Source organism: Elgaria multicarinata, chromosome 4, assembly GCF_023053635.1.
Source record: "Elgaria multicarinata webbii isolate HBS135686 ecotype San Diego chromosome 4, rElgMul1.1.pri, whole genome shotgun sequence".
NCBI classification, from domain to species: domain Eukaryota; kingdom Metazoa; phylum Chordata; class Lepidosauria; order Squamata; family Anguidae; genus Elgaria; species Elgaria multicarinata.
This window is the reverse complement of record NC_086174.1, coordinates 13,814,800-13,829,315: the sequence shown is the minus strand read 5'-3', so window position 1 is coordinate 13,829,315 and position 14,516 is coordinate 13,814,800.

Genomic DNA, 14,516 nt, shown 5'->3' with positions numbered 1-14,516 from the left:
CATGGGAGATGTTCTCAGCAACTTAAATAACTACTCTGTTGATGGCTTTTTCAGCTGGTGGAATAGAAGGCTGAGGGACATTGGCACAGTTAATCAGAAGTGTCTTCTCTTGCTACATCATCTGCACAGATCTTTCTGCTTGTCAGAGGCCCTAACTAAGGTGGATGAATCTGGAAGGGAGGCTGCTGGAGAAAAAGGGTGGTTTATGACTTGTGCAGAAACCAACTGGTTGTGGCATGGATAATTCTCAAGACTTTGCCATAGAGATGCCCATTTTTATGACCTTCTAACAAGTGTAGGACTTTTGTGTTTGGATAGTCTTTTAGTAGCTATGGATAAATTATTATTATTATTATTATTATTATTATTATTATTATTATTATTATTATTATTTATATAGCACCATCAATGTACATGGGAGTTGGGTAATTTTTATTCCTATTTTGATTGGATATTTATATTTATAGCTGCTGTTCAATAGACTTGCCCCAACAGGAGCACAAAGATATCAAAGTTATTAGTATCTCTGGGTGCCCCTGAAGTGTGGTAAGTAGTGATTAGGAAGAGGGCCTTCTAAGGCCATTTCTACACCGGCCTGAAAATGTGGGCTGGTCATGGCCAAATGATGCACAGGGACTCCCAGGGCAGGGGGGATGAGCGTGGGTTTTCCCAGGGATAAATAATCCCTGGGAAAATCCAATTCTTCCCGTGGTCTCGGGATTGTCCCAAGACCGTGGGAGGTGTAGCCACCCATCCCAGGGAGCAGTAGAGGGAAGGACCTGGGTCGGGAGGAATTGGGGGTGGGAGGGAGAGGGGTTGGGGCTCCCCCCCACTTACCTTCTTCCTGGGATATCGTGCCCACATGTGGACTAAGGGGAGGATTTCGTGATCAGGATATCATGAGATCCTCCCCCTCCCTCCCTCTACGCCAGGCTGGTGTAGAAATGGCCTAAAACCAAGAATGGATTCACAGTCCTACAGAAATGGGAGCCTCCAGCCTCCACTGATACTGACAGCGGTGATTAGACAATCACAAAGGGCCACCTTCAAATCTTCTCGCTGTCCCCCAGCTGCTGGCTTCCCCTCCAGAATTCCACTTTTTTTCCTAGCAGTAACAGAGAGAAACAGAGAAGTCATAGCACCAACTTCCTTGTTTCTCTCTCCTACTGCTAGGAGAAGCTGGTACAGAGCTGAGAGAGGGCTGGGAGGCGGCTGGATGTAGTAGCTGTCCTAGCCTATAACTGCTACAGTCACTCCAAGGATTCTGGCGGCCGCATGGAGGCCCTATTCAAGGCTCGTGCATGAGCCGGCCCTTAAATGCATGGCTTGCAGAAGCCTTACATAGGCATGATGAAGCATTTCTCTCCCAGGAACACTCATGGATTAAGCGTTCCATTTTGTACTGCTGTTAGGGGCATCCATTTCACTTAATTTCTCAGACCTCTGAGGAATGACCTCCTCAGCAGTGTGGGTTGCAGATAACTTAAAGGTCGAAACCTGTGTGTTCTAAGCCTCAGATTAGCAATTGCAGTGTCAGCCTAGCCCCCCTCCCTGACTTCTGGAAAGGATCCACTTTTTATTTCCCATTCTGCTGCAGAGGCAAGAAATCCTGAACTGGGGGTTATGCTACATGTGCATTATTCATGATTGTCAGCCACAAACGCAGGAAATATTGGTGCCCTGCACCCGTCCAGAGCTTATTTCCCTTTGCATGAGCAAACCAGTTGTTTAATGCACAAGCTTCATAGCTGTCTCCTGAACAACTCTCCATTGGCCAAATGTGAACAGAACAGGGCACGCTGCATTCAGAAGAAGCTGGTGACCCTAGCTTTCCTCTAATGCTAGTGTAGAGTCATTTAGTGGGATGGTTTAGAAATGTTAGAAAGGCAATTAGCTGAGAAAACAAGCAAGCAAAAGGTAAAACAGAATGAGAATTTGCCCGTTGCACCTGCACATGGGTTTCCTTACAACAATGAAAGAGACCACACCCTTGTTCAGCGAAGGAAAGAAAATAGTTTTACTCACAAATATTCTTGCATATAAGAATATAAGAAGAGCTATGCTGGATCAGACCAATAATTCATCTAGTCCAGCACTCTGTTTGCACCGTGGGCAGCCGGCTGTCAACCAAGAAGAACAAGCAGGACACGGGTGCAACAGCACACTCCCACCCATGTTCCCCAGCATCTGGAATACATAGGTCTACTGCCTCTGATATTAGAGGTAGCATGGAGCCATCAGAGCTTGTAGCCATTGATGGTTTTCTCCTCTAGGAATTTGTCTAACCTGCTTTAAAAGTCATCCAAATTGATAGCCGTTGCTATGTCTTGTGGTAGCAAATTTCACAGTTTGACTATACACTGTCTGAAGTGTTTCATTTTCTCTGTCTCACCCAATGGATTCATGGGATAATAATAATAATAATAATAATAATAATAATAATAATAATAATAATAATTCTTACCCGCCTCTCTGATTGAATCGAGGCGGGGGACAACAGGAAGCATAAAATTCATAAAATACTGATTAAAAACATAGTATACACTGTTAAAAACATCCTAAAAGCATCCTAAAAGTACGACCCCAATAGCATTATGAGCGAGGACTTAAAGAGAATGGGACTTAAATTGAAACGGAAAGAGCACACTCATACACACCTCAGCCACCACATCACGGTAAGGTTTGCCCTTAAGCGTCGCACACTCAGAAATGTCTCTAACTTTTTCATTGCTCCCTTAATTGTTGGATGTGATTTCTTTTCATTCCTCCCCTGCCAACAAATGGTCAGAAATAAATGGGCGGGAAAGTTCAGCACAGCGCTAGTTTAAATAGAAGAAGAGCATTTGCAAAGCTTTGCCACAATCTTTTGCATGGAAAATTGGGGATTTTAAAAGCCTGCAGCCTTCCGTCCGTGGGAAATAGCCATTTTCAATCAAACCTCTTGACATCTCTGAACTTCCGGGATCAGTGCAGGAACTTCAGGTTCACACTGTACTTTTTTGAGAGCCATTTCTCCTCCCATCCCGGCCCTCCATGTTCTGATCCCCTTAAGCCCATGTTTTCCACTCCCATCCATGCCTTTGTTATTTAAGGCAGCGAGATGGCTTCCTTCAGCCATTTAACATCACTAAACCTCTCCATGATGCCTCAGATCTTCAGCATGTGCTCATTTGAAATGCCAGCAGCAATTCCTTTATTATCTCTGTTGCAGCGGAAAACACAGCAGCCCCTGCAGTCCCCGTGGCTTTGCAATGACCTCCCCTACAGACAGTAGCAGGTGGAGACAGACTTATTAGAACAAGCCCAGGACCTCAGTAGTCATTCTCTCTCTCTCTCTCTCTCTCTCTCTCTCTCTCTCTCTCTCTCTCTCTCTCTCTCTCTCATATTGGCAGGGCTGTTAGTAACCCCTCTACAGGGATGCAGGGGCCTCTCCTTCCTGTTTCAGATACTCCTGGCTGAGTGATGTCCCCATGTTTCTACCATGTAACTTACCCGCCTGTTTCTTAAACATTATTCAAATGCAGTTAGTGGTGTCAGAGAAAATCATGGGATTACTTAAACGTTTGTCATCTTATTCCTCTCTTGCTCATTGACCTGTTGCTCCGGTGCAGGATCTAAGTCAGGGATAGGCAACTTGTGGCCCTCCAGATTTGGGGCCTATAATGCCCAAGGGATGGGAGTTGTGGGCCAAAGCATCTGGATGGCCACACATCGCCTATCCCTGGTCTAAGTGGATGAAGAAGAGCTCTGCTGCCCCCAAGGAAAGGATCCAATGGTGTCCATGGGCTAGTGTTATTGACATTGTGAAAGCGTTGGATTCCCCTAGCACAATGTCAATAGCGCTAGCACACAGACACCATTGGATGCTTCTCAAAAGGTCTGTGAAGTCGAGCATCCTGTTTCTCACAGAGGGCAACCAGAACATAACAAGAGTCCTACTTAATCAGACCAAGAATCCATTTATTTTCCCATGATGGCCAACCAGATGCCTCCTGCCATTCTCATGATGGCATCTGGTTGGCCATCATGAGAAAGTAAATGACTGAGGGCCATTGCTGCCAGTCAGTGTCAACAATACTGGGCTAGATGGGGCATCTAGCAGCTTCTGCTTCCAAGTTCTTACGGACGGGCTGAGCCACTCCAGTACCTGGGATCCTTTACTGCCCAGGGAGATGCATCAAACCCTAGCCCTGGTGGATGCCTGGTTCTAACCCCAGCTACTCTTGACAGATCACCCTCCAAAGCCTCTTCCCCCCCCCCTAATTTTGCTACTGATTGACAGGGAGTGCAACACCAGCTGCAATTCTTGGAGATTCTCTGGAGAGGCTGCCTTGTCTGTATCAGCTTGTCTGTGTCATCTCCCGGCCCAAGCTTCCTGTTTTGAGAGCGGCACTTGGCTTAGCTTGCATCTCGTGTCTGTATCACTTCCGTGGATTTAATGCCCAGATCAATGATGAATCTGAATCCAAATTGAACCTCCTTCACTCTTGCCTGTGTACGCATCTCTAATGCCCTCAAAAGCGGATGATGTGAGGGACCCGTTGCCAGGGGATCTTCCCAGGAGATGGAGATTCAAGCCGTCGATGGCTTTTGCTGAAAAGCTTTCCTCGCGGTCTTTTTTTTAAGCAGTGCCCTTCAGGTGAACTTCTCCGGGGTTTTGCAGGTTTGGATATGATGATGAGTAAGGGCATTAGCATTTTCTGTTTGGCATTTATGGGAAGGTAGAGTTTGCTTGCAGAAACTCTCTGAGGAAATATGATTTGGCTTCTGCTACTCACCGGCAAAAGACGACAGAGCTGGAATGATTACTGGCAGAGCAGATGCAGGGCTCCTCCATGGTTCTCAGTGGAATCATAATGCAGGTTGCTTTATGCCAGCCATCTATCTAGTTAAGGCACTTGAAACAAACTTAGGAAGACAGGAAGCTGTCAGACCATTGGTCCATCTAGCCCAGTATTGTCAACGCTGACTGGTAGCAGCAGTAGCTCTCCCAGTGCTTTGCCAATTTCATTTCTCCATCCTTCCCCACACATTTCTGTGCTGGAAGACATTTGCATCCCATGGGGAAACTGTTGCCACTTGGTACATGCAGCAATCTACAACCTGCCCCTGCTGGTGACATCTTCTGTTTCGCCACCTTCGCAGAACGTGGAGGGGAATGGTCTGGAACCAGGCCTTCAGAGGCCAGCCTTCAGTGCACTTCTTGCACCCTGAGTCTTGAGTCGATTTTGCTGTGTGGATTAAGGCTGATCCCAGTTAGCTGTTCTGCTCTGGCTGAATCAGACGCACTGTTAGAGCAAATTATGGGACAATCCCAAGGGCAAGCAGGAAAGCAGGCAAAGGTTTATGCAAAAAAAGTCTAATCCAGTATGGGATCAGGCAAAGGATCCAGATACAAGCGAAGATCAAAGCACAGTGTGCCATTCCCACCTCTTCCCAGTGAGAATTCTCCTTCTCCAAGGCCTTTCTCACCCCCAGCAGGAACCATCTCCTCTCTCACACTTTGGGTTTTGCTGCACCAGGACCTTTAAGACTCAGGCCTAACTCTTTTTACCCTGTTCTCGAGCTGGGAGGACACATTGACTTTATTCTGTAACCTTGTAAAGTTCCCTTTATTATCTCCTTCTTATGTAGCCAAGAGCAAGAGGTGTAGGGTTTTATAAACAAAGTAAGCTTTTTTAATTACAGTAATAAGTTGTTGAATAATAAACAAATAACTCTTAATGGCTCTATCAAAATAGGTTCCCTCCTATAAAATACTCTAGATCACACTCTCAAACAATACTTGCACAATAACCACTGGTCTGTCTGTCTGTCCGTCTGTCTGTCTCTCTCAGTCCTAAAAATCCTATCCCTGTCTCATCCCAAATCCTAACTCTGATCTTATCCCTCATTCCTAGTCCCTGTTTGAACCTCACAGAACAGCACAAAGTCTGTACAGCACACACACATCACCCCCCTTCACTGATTATTCCTGCCTCTCATCTGTCTCTCACCATAGATTGATAACAGGAACACATTTGTATACTTTCAGATTGTATATATAGAGAAGTGTAACATCACACACAGTTAAGCAATAAGATACTATGCACAGGCCAGAAGCAGAGTCAAATAGCTCCAGTGATAGGCAGGCAATATGAAAGCTGTCCTGTCCAGCATGGTTCAAGGTGCCCAGAGGTATTGAAACCGACAAGGCACATATGAGAAAGGAAGGTCAATGCAAGACCCCCGTCGGGCCAAGTCTGGTCACATCCAATCAGGTCAGGTCAAGTCCTATTGCATCAGGTCAGGTCAGGTCAAGTTTGGTGTACTGAATAGCAAGGCAAGGTTAGACCAGGCAGGGTCTTTCAGGACCCTGGTCAGCTCAAAGTTAGCTGAGAGTCAAGGTGAACTGTTGACTCAGCAACATGCAAAGGCTTTCTGAAGCCTTGTAAAAGCTAGCAGTTGAAGACCTGAAGCTAGCTCCACCACTTCAGAGGAGCAGTTGGTTTCTTAAAGGACTACTCCCTGATTTGTAGCCACTGGCTCTTACAAGGTAAGGGGCTGGTGAAGGCTGTAATGGCGGAGTGTCCTCTGCATCTGAAGAGTCAGGTACAGGCATATTCTCTGGCCTGGAATCCCCTGGCATAGTTGGAGATGTGTTAGTGGAGGGAGTCTACTCTGCCTGTGAGTTATCTTCAGAGCCCAAGAATGGGCCAAGGCTGGGAAACATGACAATACTTCATGGAGGGGACATTCTTGATGGTGGCCCTTGGGTTATGAAAAGCTCTCCCCATGGAATAAAAAGAGCCATACTGCCTTAGACCAAAGCCCTATGTAGTGGTGGTGAGAACCAGAGTGAGGCAGAACAGTGCCTGCTCTGTTCATTTTCAAAGAAAAGTTGCATAGGCAGAAAATAAAAGAGGCTGTGCTCAGATTTCCACTGGGACAAATGGATGTGAGCCGAACCAGGCCAGAATGAACTGCCAGGCTTGCAAAAAACAAAACAAAAACACACACAAACCTTTCAAAAAGAGAGCTGTAATTATCCATTTAAGTTGAAAACACTTTCAATGTCATGCCTTTGTAGGGATGCACCAGTTTCCCAGAAGTGCTGTTTAATTTGTATTTCGAAACCAATTACACAAATCAAGGTGGGTTGTGGTGGTTATTTCATTTATTAATCTGGTGGTGGTGGTGGGAATGAAGAAGAGAGAAAGATAGAGAAATTACAATGTATTGATTTTTACATTTCATCCATGATGGAGAAAAAATGAGGCCATTTTTTAAAAAGTGAAGATTGTTTAGCAATATTCCCTTGCATCCTCTTCTGAAGTCTTTGCTGTTTTAGTCTTTGTGGCATCCAGATGCCTTGTGAATTCAAGTCATCTCTGTAGCACTCTGAAAGTAAACTGAATGAGCAGCTGTTCTTACTTGTAGGGCTTTTATTCCTGAGCAGAGGATCTGCCATACAGGGATGCTGGCTTCATGGGCTATTTTGAAAAAAGGTAATTATTATTATTATTATTATTATTATTATTATTATTATTATTAATAATAATAATAATAATAATATAAAATCACTCAGAGAATTCTTCCACATCAAAAACACCGCCATTCATAAAGCCATAGTAAAAGCAGATAAAAACTACATCCCACTCAACCCAGCACTACAGAACGAAGACCAAACACGACCACTCTCACTCACAGAGAAAAAAGAAAAATGGGCACATAAAGCACTCCATGGGAAGCACTACAACATAATACAGAACCCACAAATAAACAAAGAACAATCATGCGAATGGCTCAGCTATTTCCAGAAACAGAAGAATTCCTAATAGCTATACAGGATCAAGTTATAGCAACCAAGAACTACCAAAAGTACATCATAAAAGATAACAATGTAACAACAGACCTGTGCAGGAAATGCCACCAATTTCAAGAAAGAATAAACATTGTAACAGGAAGATGTAAAATTCTGGCAGGAATGGACTATATGGACTGACACAATACAACTGCAAAAATAATTCACCAACTGGCCATCAAATTCAATCTTACCAAACAACCTACTTCATACTATACATACTCACCTGAAACAATCTTGGAAAATGCAGATCATAAAATATACTGGAACAGAACAATTCATACTGGCAAAACAATACCTTGCAACCGACCAGACATAATGGTTATAGACAAAAAAAGAAAAGAAAAGAAAAACACCCATATCTCATCGACATAGCAATACTAAATGACAAAAATGTTGTTGAAAAGGAAGAGGGAAAGAGAGAAAAATATACACTACTGGTCATGGAAGTCAAAGAACTATGGCAACAGGAATAGATCACAATTATTCTGTTAGTCACATCTGGAAACAAAGCCCTATGAAGAGAGACTGAAAGAACTGGGCATGTTTAGCATGGAGAAGAGAAGATTGAGGGGAGACATGATAGCACTCTTCAAATACTTAAAAGGTTGTCACACAGAGGAGGGCCAGGATCTCTTCTCGATCCTCCCAGAGTGCAGGACATGGAATAACGGGCCCAAGTTAAAGGAAGCCAGATTCCAGCTGGACATCAGGAAAAGCTTCCTGACTGTTAGAGCAATACGACAATGGAATCAGTTACCTAGAGGCCTTCAAGAGGCAGCCGGACAACCATCTGTCAGGGATGGTTTAGGGTAGATTCCTGCAGTGAGCAGGGGGTTGGACTCGATGGCCTTGTAGGCCGCTTCCAACTCTGCTATTCTATAATTCTATGATTCTATGATCAGTCACAGGCATCACATCAAAAAACTAAACAGGAAAGCTTCAGAAACTGGGCCTACCAAAATACATCCACACCAGATCCAGAGAGGAGTCATAACTAAACATGCTCAATTGTCAGGAAATTCCTGAATCTGTAAAAGACAGCATGACTTGGCAAAGCCCGTCATGTCCGCCTAGAAAAACCACCATGAGTGAGAAAGAGAGAATAATAAATGTGTGCCTATCTTTACACATTCAGAGGGCATACACATTCGGAAGGGGGTCAAGAAAAAGAGAAAAAAGCACATGGGAACATTGTTATATAAATTTGGAAGTGCAGGGAAAAATCAGTGGTCATTTTTTACTTAGGAAGATGGGTCAGACCATTGGTCTGTCTAGCCCAGTATTGTCATCACTGACTGGCAGTGACTGTCCAGGTTTCCAGGCAGGTGTCTTTTCTTGCCCTACCTGTAGAAGCTGGCGATCAAACCTGGGACCACCTGCATGCAAAGCATGTGCTCTATCACACTGAACTATGGCCTTTCCCCATCAATAGTAATGTCTAGTTGTACCCATAGAAGAGGCTCATTTGTACCTGGTCACTCTGGGCAGGGCTTCTGCAGCTTGAACTATTGTGATGAAGAGGGAATTCCACCAGTTGCTGCATGCATACAATTGACACCTGCTGAAATTTCCTTTTCTATGCAACTGTTAAAGATCCAAGATCCTGGTCCTCCTTTCCATATGGTCACCCTAGTCGTGGGTCTTGTGAAAGACTGTCATGACCGAGTCTAAAAGGCATTCATACTTGGGCAAGTTGTGAAAACACAGGCCGTTGCTAGATGAGGTCTTAGCGCGGTGTGAGGCCTGGTCTCCCTCCTGTGCATCCAGATGACGCACAGGGGATTCCGGGGTCAGGCCGGGCTAAACCCTCCCTTAACCCGGCATAAGCGGATTCGCCTATGGCCCGGTTTTTCCTCAGCCCCGGCCTGAGGCTGGGGCTGCGGAAGGTCTAGCAGGGTTCGTGGCTTTTCCCGGCTGCTCGCTTACTCGTGAGTAGCCGGGAGAAGCCACGGACTGGGCACAGCACCCATTGGGCCAGGGGGGATCACGTGGGGGGAGAGATAGGGGCTGGGGGGAAGGCTAGACCCGGCAGGAGAGAGGGGGGGAAGAAGGACGGGCACGGGCATGGAGGACGGGGGATTGTGGGAGAAGAGCGGGCATCGGGCATCAGGGGCGGGGGCAGGGGGAGAAGAGCGGGCATTGGGGATGGCAGACAGGGGGGAAAGGACGGGGGACAAGGCATCGGGCATGGGGGGAGGACGGGCGAGCAGGCAGGGGGCATGAGGAATTGTGGGGGGGATCAGGAGCAGGGGGAGTGGGGGGCCCTTTATTTATTTATTTTAAAAAATCATTTACCTGCTCCGGCGGTGCGCTCCTGCGCACATGGCCCTTTAAGAACTAAAGAAAATGGCGGACGTGACGGGGCTTCCCCTTGCGTGTGGGAAAGGGCGACGGTGCACGCTAGTTGCAGCGCGCCATCGCCCCGACTCCCGGCCGGATTATCTGGCAGGTCTAGCAAGGCCCACAGTGAGCCATTCATATCGTCTTGCACTGGCTTCGAATGAGGGTTTTTTTTAATTTTGGAGAGTTCAGAAGCGGGGAAACAAAACGAAATGAAACAAGAAGCACAAGATGCTCATGCATTTATTCCAAAATCAATGCAACTGTGTCAGGAGAGCAGTCCTCGTTACCACAATCAATGAAGGTAAGAGGAAGAGTCCAAATCCAGGTAAATGCCCCATTTTGGAGAAGCTGCAGAAGGGACTCAAGAGAACAGTACAAATCCTGCTAGGAGAAAAGAGCATGGTAATCATTTCACAATGTGCAATTTCTTTGTGATCAAGGTGTGCACAGAGAGGAGGGTGAAATTAGGTTATTTAATGTTCTTATTGGATTACGACCTGCTTGGTTGTTTCTTCTATCTATTAATGGGAGCCTGTCAATGCTAAACTGCTTAAAAACTTGTCGTTAAACTTCAGGTCATATAGCAAAGTTTCCCCCCTGCAGCTCCCTGGTGTTGTCTTCAGCATTTGTGGAGGGCGGGGGGCTCAAATGGAACAGAAGAACACCTTTGGGGGTATATGATGTGGCATCAAAATCTGCTGTTTGAAAACACATCTAGGAAAAAACACTGCTTATTTGTTTTTAGTCATTTACATTGTGTTAACTTTTCTATGTTAAAAATGTTAGACTGTTTTTTACGATGTTGTATATTGTATTTTTATCAATTGTTGTCAACTGTCCAGAGAGCTTTGGCTATGGGTGGTACAGAAATTAAGTGCAGAAGTAATAATAATAATAACTTTGGGCATTTATTAGGCTAGGATGAATCTTTGCCTGGTAGACAGATGGGTGCACTAAGAGGTAAACAAAGGTAAAACCTGACCCCATTATACGATATGACATGGGCTCCAGCTCCAGTTTCAGTTCCAGACCAAAAAAAATTATAACAGACACCTCAACTGCTTATCTACGCCATTTTCAAGATAGAGTCCGCCATTTTGAAAGATGGCCACCATATTGCTTTTTTGGGGGGGGGGAGTCCCTATCTTAAATGAGTTATATAGGCCGAAACTAAACGTGAGCTAAGTAGCACCTTCTTACCACAAATTGCCGAATATTAATGTTTTTTTATGCGAGCAGCCCCCACTAAAACATAGCTTTTCACATTTGAAAACATAGCTTTTCACATTTGGTACCAGTCTGCTTAACTTTGCAGCTCTTAATTAATTCTGAAATTTAGAAAAAACAAAACAGTATTTGGAAGTTAGATGGAGTTGTACAGTACATTTAAAACAAAACAAAACAGGAAGAGTTCTGGTATCTAATGGTAGTGTCCAAAGTTCTCCCAGCGCTAGAGCTAATGATGTAGTGCTAGTGTAAACCCATATTGGTACAATGTACCTGGCGCAATGGGAAAAGCAGTGATTTGCTTCCAAAATTCAGTGGTGCAGCAGCAAAAGTTGGCCAATTTATCTTCAAAACAAGGTGCATGTTCTCCACTTATGTCAGGACAGTGTTAGAAAATATTTCAAGGCTGTGGGAAAATATGCATTTGAAATGCAGTACTCCCAAAAGCATAGCTCCTTGATGATTTTTCAGGAAAATACAATTGAAACTCAGTTGGGAATCCATCCCTTTATTTTCCAAGATCCATTTAAATAAATAGGGAAAATCAGTTGTTCAGGCTTTCTCACTGTGTGTGTGGGTGTGTTTGTGAGTGTGTGTATTAGCCCACTTTTGTTCACCTTGAATGGCTGGATTGGGGCCTTATCCAGCAATTTAAAGACCCGAAGACCCCGCCCCCCGTTCACACAGAAAGCACTTTCATACAAATGTGTGTGTGTGTGTTTTGCCAGTTTCTTTCAGTCTGCAGCCTTCCGCCCCCCCCCCCCCAAAATGGCTCTGGAGGTTCTGCACACCTGCTGAATGACAATTCGGGATGTGGGATGATTGAGATGGGGAGAATCAATGCTCCCTCTTCATTTAGTTTGTAGGGTGACCATATGGAAAGGAGGACAGGGCTCTTGGATCTTTCACAGTTGCATAGAAATGGGTTAAATTTCCTCTTCATCACAACAGTTAAAGCTGCAGGTGCCCTGCCCTCTTTTGTATCTGGTCACTCTAATATAGCTCCTACAGCTTTAACTGTAGTGATGAAGAGGGAGTTTCACCAGGTGCTGCATGCATACAAATGACACCTGCTGAAATTCCCTTTTCTATGCAACTGTTAAAGATACAGGAGCCCAGTCCTCCTTTCCCTAATTCAGTGCAGGTTACGGGTTGGCATGGATGAATCTGTCAATTTCAGTTTCTCTCCATTTCTCATTTTTCTAATCTTAAATTCAGTTCAAACTCAGTTTTTTTTTTGTTAATGTTTGCATGAAAATTCAGATACAATTTTGTATGTAGTTTGTTTACATATTTTTTGCAAGTCATTTTCCTAATATAATGTATTTTTAATGTTATTGTCATGTATGTATGTAATTTTGTGCCCACATTCCCCTATTATACTCATTTTTGAACACTTTTTTTTATTGGAGAACCACACTGAAAATTTTGGAGAAGCACAAGTTTAAATTTGTGTATTGATCTGAAAGTGTGAGATTAGACAAGAACTTGGAGAAAACTGTGTGTCTGTGTCTGTGTGTGTGTGTAGGATGGGTGGGCAGGAGGGCTTGAATTAGGATGTCATGCTGAAGCAGCAATCCTTGGTGTGGAACAGTAATATTATAAGGATGGAAATATGCTCCTATATTTAGCCATGAAATATTGGAGCATATGCAAATGCTTGATGAGATGTAATAAGAGTCCCTTGTAATAAGCCTGAGCAAACATTTTGGGCTCTTTTTGAGCTGGATGAAAAATGGAAATAAAAAAGCCATAAAAAGAAAGGCAGAGTCATTATTGCTGTTACCAAATAAAGTCTTTATACTCCCCTTTTAAATATAGTCGCAAAAATGGAATAGAAGATGTAGTGTCTTGTTCTCAGGAATATACACTCCATGAGTGTCCTAGAATACTCACACCTTCCAGTTCCTTCCACAGAAATATATTACCTCAGATCCAAAGAGTTACCTTAACTTTCTCCTCTTTTGAACCGCAGAATTATCCATTTTAGTCAGAGGGCCTGACTAACTAGGAACCTGGATGCAGAATAAGCTTAAAAGACACTGAGTTGATTGCTCAGGTTCCTTCCAGACCTACAGCCACAAAGAGACTCCTACTCCTCCTTTAAGAAACAATGTTTCTTCCTAAGGACTAGAAACTCTCCCTCACTTCTGAAGGCGAGATCACTTTGTGTGGGATAGCAGTTTCAAAGGCATCTGATATATAGGAGCAATCTGCTTGAGCTTTATTTTGTAGTGTGAATGCAACCATTGATCCAAGTAATGGATTCAATCCCTCCGCTTTTGTGCAGTGTAAATCTAAAGGTACACCAAATCCCTCCTGCTCTGTCAGGTTACGCTTCCAAATCATACACAAACGTTTTGCGCTCATATTGGGTGCTTTCTGTTTGAGTTGGGCTAAAGTTGTGTAATCGGTCTCAAAATGAAGAAGCACAGCTAGAGAGCTTATAGGCAAAAGGTTCATCTGAGAATCAATAATGTCGACTTTCAAAGACATGTACTCTTTCCATCCTCTTTACACCTGGCTAGAATAAGTAGTTTTACTCTCCCCACTATCAAAACGGATCAAAAAGCTGGGATCTTTTATGCACCAACTGGAGAAATACCCGTAATGAAGACAGATGTGGTGTATGCAAATAGAGATCACTGTATGCAAGTTGGTGTAGCGTAGTGGCTAAGAGACTGAGCTGTGAATCAGGAAGTTCCCAGTTAGAATCTTGCTTCTGGCTATGAACTCTGGCCTTAGGCAAGCCATTCACTCTCAGCCTCAGCCCCTTTCCCCTTAATCTGCAATATAGGAGATAATCATACTGGGCTACCTGAGAGGGCCTTTGTAAGGATTAAAAGTAGAAAATGCATGTGAAATGCTTTGTGCACTTGGAAGGACTATAAAAATGCATCGTCGTCGTTGTCATCATCATCATCATCATCATCATCTCTCTTTTCTCACTCATGGCGTAGATGGACATGATGGGCTTAGCCAAATCATGCTGTCTTTTACTGATTCAGGAATTTCCTGCCTATTGAACTTGTTTTAAGTATGACTTTTTTCCTGGATGTTGGTGTGGATGTATTTTGGTAGGCCCAATTTCTGAAGGTTT